Source organism: Cervus canadensis, chromosome 6 (genome assembly GCF_019320065.1).
Source record: "Cervus canadensis isolate Bull #8, Minnesota chromosome 6, ASM1932006v1, whole genome shotgun sequence".
NCBI lineage: Eukaryota > Metazoa > Chordata > Mammalia > Artiodactyla > Cervidae > Cervus > Cervus canadensis.
The window spans coordinates 79,443,684-79,461,833 of NC_057391.1; the positions used below are offsets into that span (position 1 = coordinate 79,443,684).

Below are 18,150 nucleotides of genomic sequence, written 5' to 3' on the forward strand. Positions count from 1 at the left end.
TTTGTTTTGATACATGGCTTCTTTATTCACTCCTTAAAAATAATGGAAAACTAGAGCTTCAAAAAATAAGGAAAGACTCTGTCTACTTAAAATTGCAGTCAAAAGTGGTTTCAAAAGCTGAACCTATATATATTTAAGAAACATTTAAAAAAAAAGTTATCTCTTCTGAGAGTTTTTTTCAGTTACACAACCAATTTTATCTTTTAGTTATCACCTGCCTTTCAACTGAGAAAACAATTGGTGAACTGAACTGGTGATTCAGCTATTCTCAACTTTATCTTTTAAGGTATGTTGAGACTTAACAGATAAAGTATGTATGACCATCATCCCTAATCCCGCAACACATAAATACAGAGACTGACTTCCTAAGATGCTGTTCCTTCAAGAATTAAACCTTTACTTATAGAACAAAATGGTTTTGCTCTGATATAGCAAGGACTGATTTAGCAAGGAACATCTTGATGAAAAAGGGCAGAACTGCTGAGAATGCTAGCCTACTTTTTAACTGACTTTCCTCCTCTAAGCATCTGTCAAGTGTGGGATGAGAAAAAGGTGCTGCAATCTGGAGAGGCAGACTAGAATAAAAATATATTTGGTTCCAAGAATTTAAAAAAGAGAGACAGAAATGGCACTGGAAAAATGATGGAAATAAGAAGGTTAAAAACAGTTCTGCTCTCCTTTTCTGACAAATAACTACAAATTATCTACACACATCATCTCTTCAGCTCTTTAACTTTCTCCAATCTGACTCCTTCCTTCCCCTCACAACCCTCTCCCTTTATCTAAGCCATCAGCAAGACTTGTAAATGTATCTTAAATCTGTCCACTGCTCTCCAACTCTACCATAAAGGACCATGGTCCAAGATTACTACATCTCCTACCTGAACTAGTATAAGCCATGGACTAGTATTTATTTCAATTTCCTCTGCTGTCCCCCTCTGATCAACTGTGAACAAAGCATTCAGTGTAACCTTTAAAAATGGATCAGGGCACTGAATAATAGTTCCATGGCTTCCCGATGCATCTTCAAGTTAAACCCAAACTCTCAGCATTCAGAGAGTCAATATGGCATAATAACTGACACTGCTTGAGAAGTGCTTCGAACAGTGGCCGGCATGTCACAAAGGCAGAGCAGATACTAACATGCTATGGTACAGCCCCTGCCTGCCTCTCCCACCTCAAAGTGACACTCTCCTCAACTAACCAGTATTCTCTTTCAGTTAACTGCAAGCTCTTTCCCACTCCGGGCCTGCTATTTCCCTCTGTCTAAAATGCTTCTCTCTCAAAAACTTCAACAATGCCTGTCTTCCATTCACACTTCAAGTCTCAACCTAAATGTTACCTTCATTCATGAGGCTTTCTTTTCCTCTCTAAATACCATCCTCTATAATTCTTTTTAAAAAATATCTCAGTATAGTTTATTTTTTAATTTTTATTTATTTGGCTGTGTCAGGTCTTAGATGAAGCAAGGGGGATCTTTAGTTGTGGTGTACAGGATCTTCTAGTTGTGGCATGTGAACTCTTCAGTCGTGGCATGTGGAATCTATTTCTCTAACCGGGGATCACCCCCTGCATTGGGAGCTTGGAGTCTTAGCCACTGGGCCACCGGGGAGTCCCTGTAATTCTTTACTGTTACTACTCTTTTCATTTTCCTTCACAGTACTTTCTATTTTTAAACTCTTTCTTCCTTTCTTTTTCTTGCCCTGTGTGGCTTGTAAGGATCTTAGTTCCTCAACAAGGGTCGAACCCATGCCCCCTACAGTGGAAGTGTGGAGTCCTAACCACTGGACCACGAGGGAATTTCCTTTAATCACTTTTGTTTGTTTTATCGGTTAAACTTTCTTGAATGTCATCAGATGACTAAATATCCATCCAATAAATTCTCTAACTTGCTTAATGTAGGAAGCACTGGGCTCTGTTCTTTATATTTAAAATAATCTTAACTAATGTAGGTATTAATCTCTTCTCACCAAGAAGCTAAAAAACCGGTCACTAATATAAATGTGTCACAGTCTGTGCTATGATTCAGTATATCTACATACTTCCCTTAATTGTTAAATACAACCCTGTGCCCAACAAAGTATTGTGCTAAGTGCTGCATGAAGAGGAGCCAGGATGACAAAATAAGGATTATTTCTTCCATTAAGATCTTGAGTGATATAAGCACAGAATGAGAGAGACAAAAAACAAAACAAAACAGGGCATTTCGTAGAGGATGGGGTAGGATAGAGTCATGGTATGTATGTAAAAATGTATATTTCATCAAAGCTAAGATGCCATCAACTGATATATCATTATTTTATGTTCCAAAACAGAAATGCTGCCAAAATTGTTAATAATTGTTCATTAACTGTGAAATATCAAAAGTAACAAGCACCCCAATATGACAGATACATCCCAATTCAAGAATGAAGAAAAAGAAAGAGGAGAAGGGAGAAGAAAAGAAGGAAAAGAAAAAGGAGGAAGAGAAGGGGGAAAAAAAGAAAATGACTATTCTATGATTAACACAAAATCAATCTTTTTGAGACTTCCTCAAAACACCTCAATAATATGGAATATCAGTTCTTTACTAAAGTTTGCTATCAGGAAAGGGAGAAAAATCAGTCACTGAAAGGAGTGGTCACACAGCAACACTTTCTTCTGTGATTGCTTTATTTCCATTTGCCTTGTATATCTTCACTTATCCCTTTTCTTTTTCTTTTTTTAAAATGCAACTACTTTTATTTTTTTAGAGATATTTATTTACTTATTTGACTGCCTCAGGTCTTAGCTGCAGTATGCAGGATCTTTGTTGTGTTTTTATTAATGGACCACTTCTTTTTAAAAGCTAAGTGCAATATAAGAATGCCCACTCTTTAACACTTGTATTGAACGCTGTACTCAAAAGTCCTAACTAGCATAGCAAGGCAAGAGAAAGAAACTATATAAGCACTGGAAAGAAAGACACAACTGCAATCATCACACTTCAGCTAAGGTGGCTGAACAGAGATCTATACACCAAAAAAGTTTCTATCAGTAAACTGAAAATGTAAAAAAAAGAGGAAAAACTTACTATTTAAAATTTTAACAACAATAATAATTAAATTTAAGAGAAGATTTGAGAGACTTATGAGAAAAAGAAACTATTGAAAGATATTTTTAAATATCTAAGGGACTTTCCTAATGGCTCAATGGTAAAGAACCCACCTGCCAATGCAGGAGACACAGGTTGGAGCCCTGTTCCAAGATGATCCGCATGCCCTGGAGCAACTAAGCCCATGCCCACAACTATTAAGCCTGTGCTCCAGGGCCTGGGGACTACAGCTGCCGGGCCCACATGCCGCAACTGCTGAGGCCCTCGCACCCCAGAGCCCAGGCTCTGCAACAAGAGAAGCCATCACAGCAAGAAGTCTGCACACTGCCACAAGAGTAGCTCCCGGTCACCGCAACTAGAGAAAGTGTGAGCAGCAATGAAGAACCAGCACAGCCATAAATAAATAAAAAATATCTAAATAGCTAGAAAGAGACACTACGGTTGAGGAGAGGAAGGCTCAATATAATAAAAAGAATAAATTAAATGCATGTGTAGATTAAAGCCTCTGAAGTATTGGGCTCATATACAAAGCAAGTCCTATTTTTAATAAGAGCTTTTGAACTTTTATGTAACGTGACTCAAATTACTCCCTTTGACAGATATTTTTGCAATTGGTATAAACTTACTAGGTACTAATTACAGGTATTTTACTTTACTAAATTGTAGCAAGAGTTGCTATCACACTTCAGAATTCTGACAGCTACAAGGAATAAGTAGGAGTGAAGAGCATGTATATGATCAGTACATGGCTCAGTTCTGGGTGAGTGTGCTGTGGTCCCACTGGTTCAAAGCTCAATCGGTGCGGACAATCACCACAGTGCAAGTTCTAATAATCACTCCTGCAAGTGATGAAACGTTGCCAACATTTTACACAACATGTAAAGTTTTCATTCTTGATAATCTGTGAACACTGCCAAAACACAATCTCCTTAAGTCACCTAAAATCGTAAACATTTATTTTGAATACAAATTTCACTTTCAAGAGGAAAACAGACAAGACATTCATGACACAATGGTCATATTGAGCTCCTATGGACCTGTATGTGGTCCTTATACATGTAAGACCTAGAAGCAGTTTCCCAGTCGGCTTTACCATGGATCTGAATTTGATCAAATTTTTTTTTTCCTTTTTGTCTTTTTTTCCTTTAGGTCTTTAGGTCTAATTTATTCAATTTAATTTTGGCTTATGTAGGTTTCATGTGCTGCTTAAACTATGCTTCATCTAAATTTCCTAACAGAGAATTAGAAATAATGATCATCTGTTTTATTTGTTGCTCGGAGATGATAATACTAATAGTTAATATTTATTGAATGCTTACTGTGTGCCAGGCACTGTTACAAGTGCTTTGTATGAAAAGTGAAAGTGAAAGTTGCTCAGGCATGTCCAGCTCTTTGAGACCCCATGAACTATAGAGTCCATGGAATTCTCCAGGCCAGAATACTGAAGTGAGTAGCCTTTCCTTTCTCCAGGGGATCTTTCCAACCCAGGGATCAAACCCAGGTCTCCCACATTGCAGGCAGATTCTTTACCAGCTGAGCCACAAGGGAAGCCGAAGTGCTTTGCGTACTTTTAAATCATTTAATCTTCACAACAACCCACATCAGGCGGACTATATTACTATCACCATTTTACAGATAGGAAAACTGAGGTACAGAAAAGTTAAGTAACTTTCCCAGCGTCACACAAGTAAGTGGAGAAGCTTAGTGATTCATACCCAGCTGTCTACAGAGCTGTCTCCAGAGCCCAGACCCACATTACTATGTCATATTTCTTTTCATAATAGTTAAAAAGATACACAAAATTATTATCGATGAAAAAAACCATCAAAAATTATCAATAAGAGTTAAATGACAGTTAAGCAATATTAATATCAATACAACTTATCACAGGTTGACATTTCACAGCTCTTGCAAAGTTTCATGGCCATGATTAAGAGTTTTGAAATTGGACAGACCTGGCTCTGAATCTTGACTGTGCCCTTTACAAGCTGTGTGACTTTGGACAACTTTCGTAACTTCACCAAGCCTCAGTTTCCTCATCTGTAAAATGAGAATAATAAACATCTCACAAAATTGTTGTTAGTAACATAATTATTGCTACATTACATGGATATGATAAATCAAAAGACAGATACACAAAATAAAAAGAGGAAGCTCACAACTTCCCCCAGGAGTCAGAGCTTTATTATGATGATATAACAAAGATGACCACTTCAAATCACCACGGCAACTGTTAAGATCCACATACAAACAGAAACATAACCTCCTCTAATTAATAATAAATCATTCCTCTGAACAGCAGTCAAATGCCTAAAGGTACACTACTGAATCTCTGAAATATAAAATACCATATGTATATAGAGAAAGAGCCAAACAGAAAAGACATTGTTGTCTACTGACAACAACTCCCATGAATCCCATTGCAGGCATACACTTTCTAAGACCAGTAATATTCAAGGGGCCCAAAACAGGAAGAGGGGTGTCAAGAAAGAATGATTCCCACCAATAGTAGAAAGGAATTTTTATAAGAGAAAAATAGAAGCAAACACATCATCGAAATAGGTTAGAACTACCATTACCACTGAAGAATAATTGTGTCCGTTTACACCTGGAATTTTACACTAGTCAAAACAACTGAAACTGTCACTATGGCTGTCTTTAGAATCTCAATAAAATAATTTTACAATGAATAATGAGATTTCTATCAATACCTGCATTTGCCAATAATACATCTATCTGTGGTAAGGTTAGGTGTTTCTCTGAAGGGGTGATTTTAGCAACACAATACAAAAATCAATTTAAAATAGGAAAAATAGAAATCATACAAAAATCCTATAGGATAATTTTGTTAAAACAGTTCATCAATACTATCACCAAGGTGCATTTTTATGAATGTTATTAGTTTAAAAAGTAAATTATATTATTAAAATGGTACATTACATAAAAATAATTATTAAAATGACTGCATTCATTGTAGCTCAAAGATTTAATAAAGAAACAACTTCTATCCCCCCAAATACCCTCTTTTAACAAATAACGGCAAAAATGGCCTTCAATTTTTCTTAATAAAATTATAAAATGATCTGTCTGGAACAAAGGTCATTTAATTTTTACAAAGCACTTTTTTAAAGAAAACTTACTAGCTAAATAGGAGATATTTAAGAAGTCCTTAAACTATCTAGTTCATAAATAAGTTTAAGGAAATGAACATAGGACGTGAGATGCCCAAGGTTACTAAGCTATGACAAAAATCCAAACCAAAAAATCCTTCTGTTCTATATCCTAATAATTTAGAGTTTTTTCTACTTGATCAGCATTTGCTTCACTACTTTCTGTAAACGATGAGAATAACTTTTTGTCCTTTTCATGAATTCTACAAATCATTAATAAGATCAAGTCAGTTCAACCACAACTCAAGTATTTTAATTCAGGAATTTTTAGGTAAATTTATGTAACTTCAAGAAAATTTGCAAATATCACTATTTACATTTTACCCCATTTGCTTTGTCAGTCTCTTTCTTCCTCACAAATTTTTTTTCTGAACCACGTGAGAGTGAGTTGTAGACACTTAGCATTTCAGCCCTCAATATTTTTTTTTCATATAGTTTCCCAGGAACACAGACATTCACTTAGATAACTACAGTATACCTAACCAAATCAGTATTGTGTCAATGTTAAAATTTCTACTATATAATTACAGCCCATATTCAAATATCATTAACTGCTTTAAAAAATGTCTTTTAAAGCTACCTATTTCCCCAGTCCAGAAGTCAATTCAGAATCATGCACTGCATTTACTGGTAATGTCTCTTTCAGAATCGGAACAGTTTCTTAGCCTGTGTCTTATAAGACTGATATTTTTAAAGAACACAGACCATTTATTTTGTATAATGTTCCTCAATTTAGGTTTGTCTGATGGTCTCTCATGTTTAAATTCAGGCTATGCATTTTTTGTAGGAATGTCAAGAAGTAATGTTGGGTGCTTCTCACTGCATCACATAGAAGCTGCAAGAAGTTATGGGTTCTATTACCAGTGATACTAACTTTGATCACTTGCTTAATGAGTATCTGCCAAGATTCTCCACCTTGAAGTTACTGCTTTTCTCTTTGTAATAAGTAAATACATTGTTAGGAACTGTCTTGAGACTATGTAAATACCATTCTCCTCATCAAACTTTACTCCACAGTTTTGGTACCTGCAGAGGATTATTGTGTGAAAGTACTATTTTAATTGTTCCCAAATGGCCATTTTCTAATTCCAATAGTTCTATACTTATTAACCATTCTAATGAAGAACTTTCCCTTCTCCCCAACTTAAGTCATTTATTCATTCACTTACTTATTTGTATGGTTCTTATTTTTTCAATAGGTTATAATCTATAACTATCATCATTCATTTGGCCCGTGGATGCTTCTCCACACTGGTTCCTGCTCCTTTCAACACATCCCCACCATTCTTTGACTACCTCCTTCCTTCCTTTCTGAAACAACAGTATGTTCCAGACTCCTCTTGTACTTTCTCTGACCCAGTTCTTCCTGGGATCAACCATTTCTCCAAGGAGCTCTGGTTTCCTTTAAGTAGAGAATGGTTTAGAAACCAGCATATGGGAGTTAGGTATGTTCAATGCAATTGCTTCAAGGCCTCTTAGCAAACAAAGCTGGAATTATAGACACATATATACATATGTGTGTGTACGCATATACACATATGCATACACACATATATGTATACATACAATTATACACATCCCTAAGAGAAAGATACATAAGTGTATACATGCATACATGTATATTTGTCTTTATATAAATAAATGTTAAAAACCATGAGTTCATAACTTCCCATTTAAATCGAACATCACAGGATTTTACTGGAGTCTTTTCTTCCATATATATATAAAACTACCTTCTCCAACAGTTGAAAAACCTGGCTCCCAGGATCCTCAGTACACTTATTCATTTGCTGAGTCCTAATATAGATAGAAAATAGTTTCAAAGTTGCCAATTCATATCATTACAAAAAATAGCCTACAAATTAGGGTTTATTGTTTGTCTTTTAATTTTGAATTTCAAAGTACAGGATGCTCAAAAGTTACCTGGGTTACTTATTTTTCCCCCTTCACTGTGTTTATACTTATTTTTCCCCCTTCAGAGTGTTTATACTATTAATTTGAAGCACTTTAGATTTGTTTCTATTTATATTTTAGGGTTTTAGCCCAACTTTATTGATTTTCTTTGCTGATTTTTTGTTTTCTTTTGTTTAGTATCTAAAATGTTAGCATGATAATGTTCTCTGATATTCTGAATTGATGTCATATGCAGTGTTACCAGGAGTTCTCTCAACCAGTGGCTGTAACAGAGCTTTATATTTTAGAAAGTATATTTCCCATAGGAAATGAGCCATTCTGTAGCCAATCACATGTATCTACCACCATTCCACTGAGGCCAGATGTTTTCTGGGAATTACTATTTCAAGATATAGAAAGAAGGATAAAATGAAATGGGCAACTCCTACTCCAGCAACTTCATAGATCATCACTTGCAAAACAGTTTTCAAACCACGCTACTTAGAGAGATGCCACAGGGTGGAAAAGGGCAGGACCTGGAGGCAGAACTCCAGGCCCCTGCCCTGACTTGAATTAAAGTTGCTATTGCTTTTACTAGTATAATATATTGAGCATCAGTCTGAGATTTTGTTCATCTAACTAATTCAGCAAACATTTACTGAGTAACTATGCTGTCCCACACACTGTTCTAGGTGCTTCAGTGAAAAAAAACTTTATCTCTCCCACAACTAGAATTCTAAATCTCATAAACTATAAACCTAAGGAAACTGTATAGTCACTTAAAAAATAAAAGTTATAGAAATAATTCAACAAAATAGTTTGCAGTATTAGATTGCATGTTCAGTTTAAGGTCTCACTGAGACAGGAAAGGTTACTTTTACATGAATAATTTTTTAAGCTTGAAGTCATGAAGAGAGAACAGCGATCAATTTTTCAGTTGGTGCTAAACTGTGTCTTCAGGTCAGAACATGAGAAAAAAGTCATGAAACATTTTCCTTCCTTCTTTCATTGAATCTTAACCAATATTTAGATTGGTTTTTCTCAATCCAGATCCTCTACTTTGTAAGTAATTACATATTTCTCCTAGATTCTGGCAAAGGGCTTTTTTGTTTTTCCTTTTCTTTTGTTTTTATTTTAGACAATTTTAGTGGGAAAATGACCGAGGTAAAATCGGGGCTGTTAACCACTCTTTTAGAACTTAAAAGTACATTAATTTTTATCATATCTAAACACACTATCACTTCCCTATGTTTACAATCAACAAAAAACTAAGATATCTAATCTTTCTCAGTTGTGCTAAATCATACCACTCATATCCTAAACAACTGAGTTTGAACCTAAGTGCAGAACTTCATAATAACCACAGGTAACAGTTAATCAGCCCTTACTATGTCCCAGCTATTGTCTTAAATGATTAATGTCTATTACTTTATATTTCAAAACAACATTAAGAACGTTACGTGATAAGTCCCATCAGTACCCTCCTTTTATAGATGAAGAAACTGAGAAATGGAGATGAAATAACCTGCTCAGGGTTTCACAGCGTCTAAGTGACAGAGCCGGAATTAAAAAACAGTTTGTGCCATTAACTGTGCATACTAAACTGATTCTCAAAAAATCTTTCATAATGTGTTCTAAATTCCATCCTGTTAAATTTAAGCAATTCAGCCTATGGAAGGGAAAAAAATCTGACCTCAATGCTATCATCTAATATATATGGCTATTTTTCAAAGCTTCAACTGAGTACTTGATCAGTATGCCATGAAGGGGTCTAATGAAACTATTAATAAAAATGTGACTAGGAATAGCAGCAAATGAAATCCAACAATGTATAATAAGAATTATACACCACAACCAAGTGGGATTAATCTCAGGTTAGTCAAGGCTAATTCAACATTTGAAAATTATTTAATGCAATCCATCACATTAAGACGTTAAAAAGAAAAGTCACATGATCATATCAAGAGATACAGAAAAGGCATTTCACAAAATCCAACACTCATTCCTGATAAACACTCTCAGCAAACTAGGAATAAAGAGGAATTTCCTCAGCTTAACCAAGAACATCAAAAAACTTACAGCTGACATTTTACTTAATTGTGAGCAACTGGAAAACTTCCTAATAAGATTAGGAACATACAGGGAGCTCAAATCTGATGCTCTGTGACAACCTAGAGGGGTGGGATGGGGTGGGAGGTAGGAGAGAGGTTCAAGAGGGAAAAGACATGCATGTACCTATAGCTGATTCATATTCATATATGGCAGATACTAACACAATATTGTAAAGCAATTATCCTCCAATTAAAAATAAATAATTTTTTTAAAAAAGAGCAAAGGAAAGGTGTCCCCTCTCACCGCTGCTCTTAAGCAGCCTTAGTCAGCGTCACAGCAGCATCCACTACGCCAGCTGACAGGGTAAGAGAAGAGAAGGAGCAAAAGGTAAAGAGGGCAGTTCTAGTCTATATAAAACTGCATATTATAAAAACAAAATAAAAGTGTCTTTTCACAGATGATTTATGTAGAAAATTAAAAAAGAATCGGTCAAAAAACTCCTGGAACTAATAAACAATTAACTATAGCAAAGCTGCAGGATACAAGGTACAAAAGTCAATAGACCAGCAATAAAGAAGAATTTGAAATTAAAAACAACGAATTTTACATAAGCACCTATAAAATTAAATATTTGGGTAAAATTTATGGCAAATCTAACAAAACACATAAAAGATCTTGAAATCTACAAAACTCTGATGAACAAAATCAAATGAACTAAATAAATGGCGAGATAATCTATGTTAATGGATAGGAATACTCAAAATTATCAAGGTATCAATTCTTCCCTACTTCATCTACAGATTCAACACAATTGCAATCAAAATTCTAGCAAGTTATTTTGCAGATACTGACAAACTCATTCTAAAATTTAAAGCCCCAAATGGACCCACGTGAATATTGTTAACTGATCTTTCACAAAAGAATAAAAGCACTATAATGGAGAAAAGACAGTCTTTTCAATAAATGACACTAGAACAAGTGGACAGCCACATGAAAAATAAAATTAATTTAGACACAGACTTTACATCCTTCACAAAAACTAATTCAAAATGGGCCACAGACTGGGATGTAAAATGCTAAACTGTAAAACTTGTAGAAGATAACATGGGGCAAAATAAAATCTAGATAACTTTAGGTGTGATAAAAACTTTAAGAATAGACCAAAGGCATGATCCATGAAAGAAATAACTGATGAGTTAAGACTTCATTAAAATTAAAAACTTCCGCTCTGCATAAGACTGTCAAGAGATTACAATCCACAGAATGGGAGAAAATATTTCCAAAAGGCACATCAGAAAAGGGACTGTTATCTAAAATACACAAAGAACTCTTGAAACTAACAACTCTAGTTAAAAATGGGCAAAAGAGCTGAACAGATACCTCAACAAAGACGATATACAGATGGCAAAAAAAGATCATGAAAATTTCGATGTTCAAAATCATACATCACTGGGGAACCACAAGCTAAAATGACAATGAAATACCACTACACACCTACTGGAATGACTAAAGTCCACAACACTGACAACACCACATTCTGGCAAGGATATGTAACTTTCACTCATTGTTACTGGGAATGTAAAATGGTACAGCCATTTTGGAAGAAGAGTCTGGCAGTTTCTTACAAAACTGAACATACCATTACCTTACAATCCTAGGTATTCACCCACAGAATCTGAAAAACTCCACACAAAATCCTACACGATTGTTTATAAAAACTTACTACACAACTGCCAAAACTTGGAAACAACCAAGATGTCCTTCAGTAGATGAATGAATAAATACAGTTAAGTCTCCTACACACAAACGAGCTCAGTTCTGAGAGCATTTTCCTAGGTCCAATTTGTTCATTAAGTCCAACAAAGTCAGCCTAAGTACCCAACTAACACAATCAGCTCTACAGGACTGCATTATAATAGATTTATAATACTTTTCACACAAATAATGCATAAAAAACACACACACAAAAATAAACATTTTTAATCTTACAGTATAGTACACCCTAAAAAGTACAGTAGTACAGGTCAACAACTGGCATGCAGGGGCTGGCATTGGGTGAAGAGGCAAGAAGAGTTACTGACTGGAGGAGGAGAGGAGCTGGGAGATGACAGAGCTGAAGGATCCTCAGCTACAGGAGATGGAGGGCAAGCTGCAATTCTGACAATAATGGCAACTTGCTCGTTCTGGTTCCTTGTTGGATCCAATTCTATCTGTGCTGTGCTAAGTCGCTTCAGGCGTATTCAACTCTTTGCAACCCTATGGTCTGTAGCCCACCAGGCTCCTTTGTCCATGGGATTCTCCAGGCAAGAATATTGGAGTGGGCTGTCATGCCCTCCTCCAGGGGATCTTCCCAACCCAGGGATTGAACCGGCGTCTCCTACGTCTCCTGCACTGGCAGGTGGGTTCTTTACCACTAGTGCCCCCAATTCTATCTACCCTCCTCGATCCAGTGTCCTCTGTTCTCACCACAGATGACGCTCACAGTAGCACTGGACTGCATTCAGAACGGCTGCTGCAACCTTCGCAGACTGTTCCACACCCAGGTCCTGCGCCTAGAAACTGACAATGCCTCCTCAAACACAGAAAACCCTCTTGCCGTCTCCTGCACTGTCCGTCTCTTGGGTTCCTCAGTTACTTCTTCCTCTTGTCTCAGACTGTCCTTTCTCTGTGCCTCCAACGCCATCAGGTCTTCACTAGCAAGCTCCTGTTACACAGCAACAGTCTGTACAGGAGGGCGCACGAAACCACAACACCTGCAGAGGACGCACACACACGGCAACGTGCACTAGACACAGGAGCTGACTTATGTGACTGGACATGCGAATGCACGTTCGCATCTTTGCAAGTCTGCAACCTGAAGGATCGTATTACTGTAAACTGTGATACATCAGAAGAATGGAATAATATTCAGCACTAAAAAGAAATGAGCTATCAAGCCATAGAAAGACAGTGGGAACAGGCCCAAAAGACTTCTCTCCAGAATCAAGTGGGTTATGGAAACATACATGTTTGCCCTTTGTATACAGAATTTTACCCAGTTGTTAACTCACCTATCTGAACTATCAGGAAACCCACATTATGGATGGAGGGGGAGAAAAAAGTGAAAGGGATGAAGCAGTGCAAACCTCTAGTTAGAAAATATATAAGCTGCAGGGATGTAACATACAACATAAGGAACACTGTCAATAACATAACCACTGTGTATAGGGACTAGACTCACTGTGATGATCATTTCATAATGTATGCAAATATAAAATGGCTATGTAATATACCTGAAGCTAATGTAATATTGTATGTCAACTATATTTTGATAAAAAAAGAAATCCATGTTTCTAAATCTTATCCAAAAACATGTCTCAAAACAGTTATAGTTCCTCTTCTTATATTAGACAAAAACATCTATATGTTGCTTCTTAGTTCTATTTCTTTTTTAAATTCTGGAATTTTTTAATGTACTTTGTGGAAAAAACCGTTGTAATTTGAACCAGAAAACGTATCTTCCTTACATCAACAAATTATGGATTGAGGACCAATTATAGGACAGATACTCTTCCAGACTATGGAATAAGGCAGAGAACAAAACAAAGCCCCTACCCTTCTGGTGTATGCTATTTGAGGAGATTATAAAAATAATAAGGAAACAAATATATAATGAGGAAAAATCAAACAGGGTGAGATGAAAGTTACGTGCTGAGATTGGAAGGTAGGTAGAAAGGAGGACTCTCTTTTAGATAAAGTAATAAAGGAAGGCTTTACTCATTAGGCTACATTTGAACAGAAAGATCTCAAGGTATTTAATGAAAGGACAAGTCCAAATAGAGAGATGGGAGAGAACATTCCAGGTCAAAAGAACAAGTGCCCAAGTCTGGAGGCAGGACTATGTTCATGTGCAGGAGGAACAGCAAGGAGATGATGTGGCTACAGCTCCCCCAGTGAAGGGAGGGTAGAAACTGAAGTCAGAAAGGAAGTCAAGTGCTTCAAAGAGGTTCATAGGATAGTTGGTCTATTTGAGGTGTACAATAAATCTATTCTTTTATTCTTAACAAGATCAGCCACTAGAAGTTTCTGACCAGAGGAATAATAAGATTCATACTTTTAAAGGATCATTTTGGCTACTGTAGGTAAACAAATCATGAAATTGGAACTAGTTCGGTCTATTAAATTTCAGACTGCCTCAAGAACTATGGATGGAGGTTCATGACACTGTACAGGAGACAGGGATCAAAACCATTCCCAAGAAAAAGAAATGCAAAAAGGCAAATGGTTGTCTGAGGAGGCCTTACAAATAGCTGAGAAAAGAAGAGAAGATGAAGGCAAAGGAGAAAAGCAAAGATATACACATTTGAATGCAGAGTTCCAAATAATAGCAAGGAGAGCTAAGAAAGCCTTCCTCAGTGAGCAATGCAAAGAAATAGAGGAAACAATAGAATGGGAAAGACTAGAGATCTCTTCAAGAAAATTAGAGATACCAAGGGAACATTTCATGCAAAGATGGGCACAATAAAAGACAGAAATGGTATGGACCCAACAGAAGCAGAAGATATTAAGAGGTGGCAAGAATATACAGAAGAACAACACAAAAAAGATCTTCACACACCAAATAATCATGATGGTATGATCACTCACATAGAACCAGACATCCTGGAATGTGAAGTCAACTGGGCCTTAGGAAGCATCACTACAAACAAAGGTAGTGGAGGTGATGGAATTCCAGTTTTCAAGCTATTTCAAATCCTAAAAGATGATGCTGTGAAAGTGCTGAACTCAATATGCCAGCAAATTTGGAATACTCAGCAGTGGCCACAGGACTGGAAAAGCTCAGTTTTCATTCCAATCCCAAAGAAAGGCAATGCCAAAGAATGTTCAAACTACCACACAATTGCACTCATCTCACACACTAGTAAAGTAATGCTCAAAATTCTCCAAGCCAAGTTTCAACAGTACATGAACTGTGAACTTCCAGATGTTCAAGCTGGATTTAGAAAAGGCAGAGGAACCAGAGATCAAATTGCTGACATCCGCTGGATCACTGAAAAAGCAAGAGAATTCCAGAAAAATATCTACTTCTGCTTTATTGACTATGCCAAAGCCTTTGACTGTGTGGATCACAACAAACTGGAAAATTCAAGAGATGGGAATACCAGACCACCTGACCTGCCTCTTGAGAAACAAGTATGCAGGTCAGGAAGCAACAGTTAGAACTGGACATGGAACAACAGACTGGTTCCAAATAGGAAAAGGAGTATGTCAAGGCTGTATATTGTCACCCTGCTTATTTAACTTATATGCAGCGTACATCATGAGAAATGCTGGGCTGGATGAAGCACAAGCTGGAATCAAGACTGCCAGGAGAAATAGCAATAACCTCAGATATGCAGATGACACCACCCTTATGGCAGAAAGTGAAGAACTAAAGAGCCTCTTGATGAAAGTTAAAGAGAAGAGTGAAAAAGTCAGCTTAAAGCTCAACATCCAGAAAACTAAGATCATGGCATCTGGTCCCATCACGTCTTGGCAAACAGATGGGAAAACAGTGGAAATAGTGTCAGACTTTATTTTTGGGGGCTCCAAAATCACTGCAGATGGAGACTGCAGCCATGAAATCAAAAGACGCTTGCTCCTTGGAAGAAAAGTTATGACCAACCTAGACAGCATATGAAAAAGCAGAGACATTACTTTGTCAACAAAGGTCCGTCTGGTCAAAGCTATGGTTTTTCCAGTAGCCATGTATGGATGTGAGAGTTAGACTATAAAGAAAGATGAGCACTGAAGAATTGATGCTTTTGAACTGTGGTGTTGGAGAAGACTCTTGAGAGTCCCCTGGACAGCAAGAAGATCCAACCAGGCCATCCTAAAGGAAATCAGTCCTGAATATTCATTGAAAGGACTGAAGCTGAAGCGGAAACTCCAATACTTAGGCCACCTGATGTGAAGAACTGACTTATTTGAAAAGACCCTGGGAAAACATTGAAGGGAAAGATTCTGGAAAGATTGAAGGCGGAAGGAGAAGGGGACGACAGAGGATGAAATGGTTGGATGGCATCACTAGTTGAATGGACATAAGTTTGAGTAAACTCTGGGAATTGGTGATTGACAGGGAAGCCTGGCATACTGCAGTCCATGGGATTGCAAAGAGTCAGATACAACTGAGTGACTGAACTGAAACTAAACCAGGTAAGAGGTGAGAGTGGCTTGGACCAGACTGATAGCAGTGGAGATAAGACAGGTCAGAGAGCTGTGTAATCCACTCTCTATCTGTGCCCCTAGCTCCAGAAGAGACCACACCTGGAGAAGCAGTTGAAACACTTTCACCAAATGAATAAATTCACAATACGCAACAGTCATTTTCCAGGACATGTTATCTTAAGATGTATCTCAAGAATGGAGGTGACAGGATTTTGCTGATGAACTGAATGAAGGTTGTGAGAGAAAGTGAAAAATGAAAAATGACCTTAAGGTTGCTGGGGTGAGTAACTGCAAGGACAGAGTTGCTGTTTACTGAGACACAGAAAGACACAAGGTAGAGTAGGTTGAAGGGAATAAATCAGAAATTTGGTTGCTATGCCTGATAAAACGTAAAAGTTTACAAATGAGATAGCTATATGTTAAATTCACTTTTGAAAATGGCTAGCTTCAAGTCTAGTACATACATTATATTCATCATTAAACAGTCCTAATCTCCAAAACTGAATGTAACATCTGCTCCCTCTGATCACCACTTTTTTCACTGCTTACAGCCTTTATTACCTTTTATGTATTGTAATTACTGGTGTACATCGTGTCCCATAGAGTTCAGATACCTTGAGAGCAAAGTTCACGGTTTATAGTTGTAAAATAGTAAAAAGTGAAAGTGTTAGTTGCTCAGTCTGACTCTTTGAAACTCCATGGACTATGGCTAGCCAGGCTCCTCTGTTCATGGAATTCTCCAGGCAAGAGTACTGGAGTGGGTAGCCATTCCCTTCAAGGGTTATCTTCCCGACCCAGGGATCAAACGCAAGTCACCTGCATTGCAGGCAGATTCTTTACCATCTGAGCCACCAGGAAAGCCCATAATAGTAAAAAAAAAAAAGGCCCATCATTTATTAAGCACATTCATCATTTATTGAGCTCAGTTATCATTCATTTATTGAACTCATTTAATTATTCTATTATTGGTATTTAACACATAAGAAAATTCTGATTCAGAGATACTGAATAATTCTATTCATACTTCAGAGCTCTGCTCAAATATCACTTTCTCAAAGTAGCTATCCTTGATCACCCGTATCATCTGAACTAAACCTCTATAATAAACTCTACAGAACTAAAACTCTACAATAAACTCATAATACCTTGTTTGTCTCCTCTACTGTTTATCACAATATAAATAAATGTGTTCTTGGTAGCTCTCCTCCCTAAAGAATATAAGGCACATAAAGGCAGGATACTCATACATCAAGCTGACTGCAATGATTAATACATGCTTTAAATTGTTTATAATAATGCTATTATTATAAATTAATATTATTTGATAAATGATTTAATAATAAGTAGAGACATCCATTACAAATAATTGTAGAGTAGATTGTATCAGACCAATTCTCTTGGCAAGAAAAACTAAAAATTGAATTTAAAAACAAGAAAGGCAGCCAGGATGTGAGAAGACAAAATATAGGCAAAAAACAAAATGCAGAGTTAAGCCTAACATTCTCCACTAATTTTTTCTCTTGAGGCAACTAGTTGCAAGCTAAAATGTTTAGCAGGTCTAGAGACAGAAATCAGAGTTCAGAGGTTATCAAGACAAGCAGGATTTGAGGGGCTAAGATTTCAGAGAAAAGGCAATCACAGAAAATCAAGTCTGAACATGCTGTACTGTTTTTGCCCTCAGGGTATTTACTGAATCCTAACCTGTGTGGAGGCAAGAGGCCAAAAACCAAGCAAAGTGCCTATTTTAAAGCAAAAAAGGTAAGTAGAGCTTTTGGT

General features: G+C 36.8%; 1 protein-coding gene across 10 annotated transcripts in view; it reads right to left on the reverse strand.

Moving 5' to 3' along the window:
• NUMB (NUMB endocytic adaptor protein) overlaps positions 1 to 18,150 on the reverse strand; it is a 175,049-nt gene that overhangs the window by 74,485 nt on the left and 82,414 nt on the right. For 7 of the 10 annotated variants that reach the window (XM_043472486.1, XM_043472488.1, XM_043472491.1 and 4 more), the window contains exon 3: positions 5,029 to 5,113. The exons of the other annotated variants lie outside the window; for them this stretch is intronic. The gene's annotated coding sequence lies outside the window, so the exon portion shown is untranslated. The remainder of the gene's footprint in view (positions 1 to 5,028; positions 5,114 to 18,150) is intronic. 10 annotated transcript variants of the gene reach the window in all.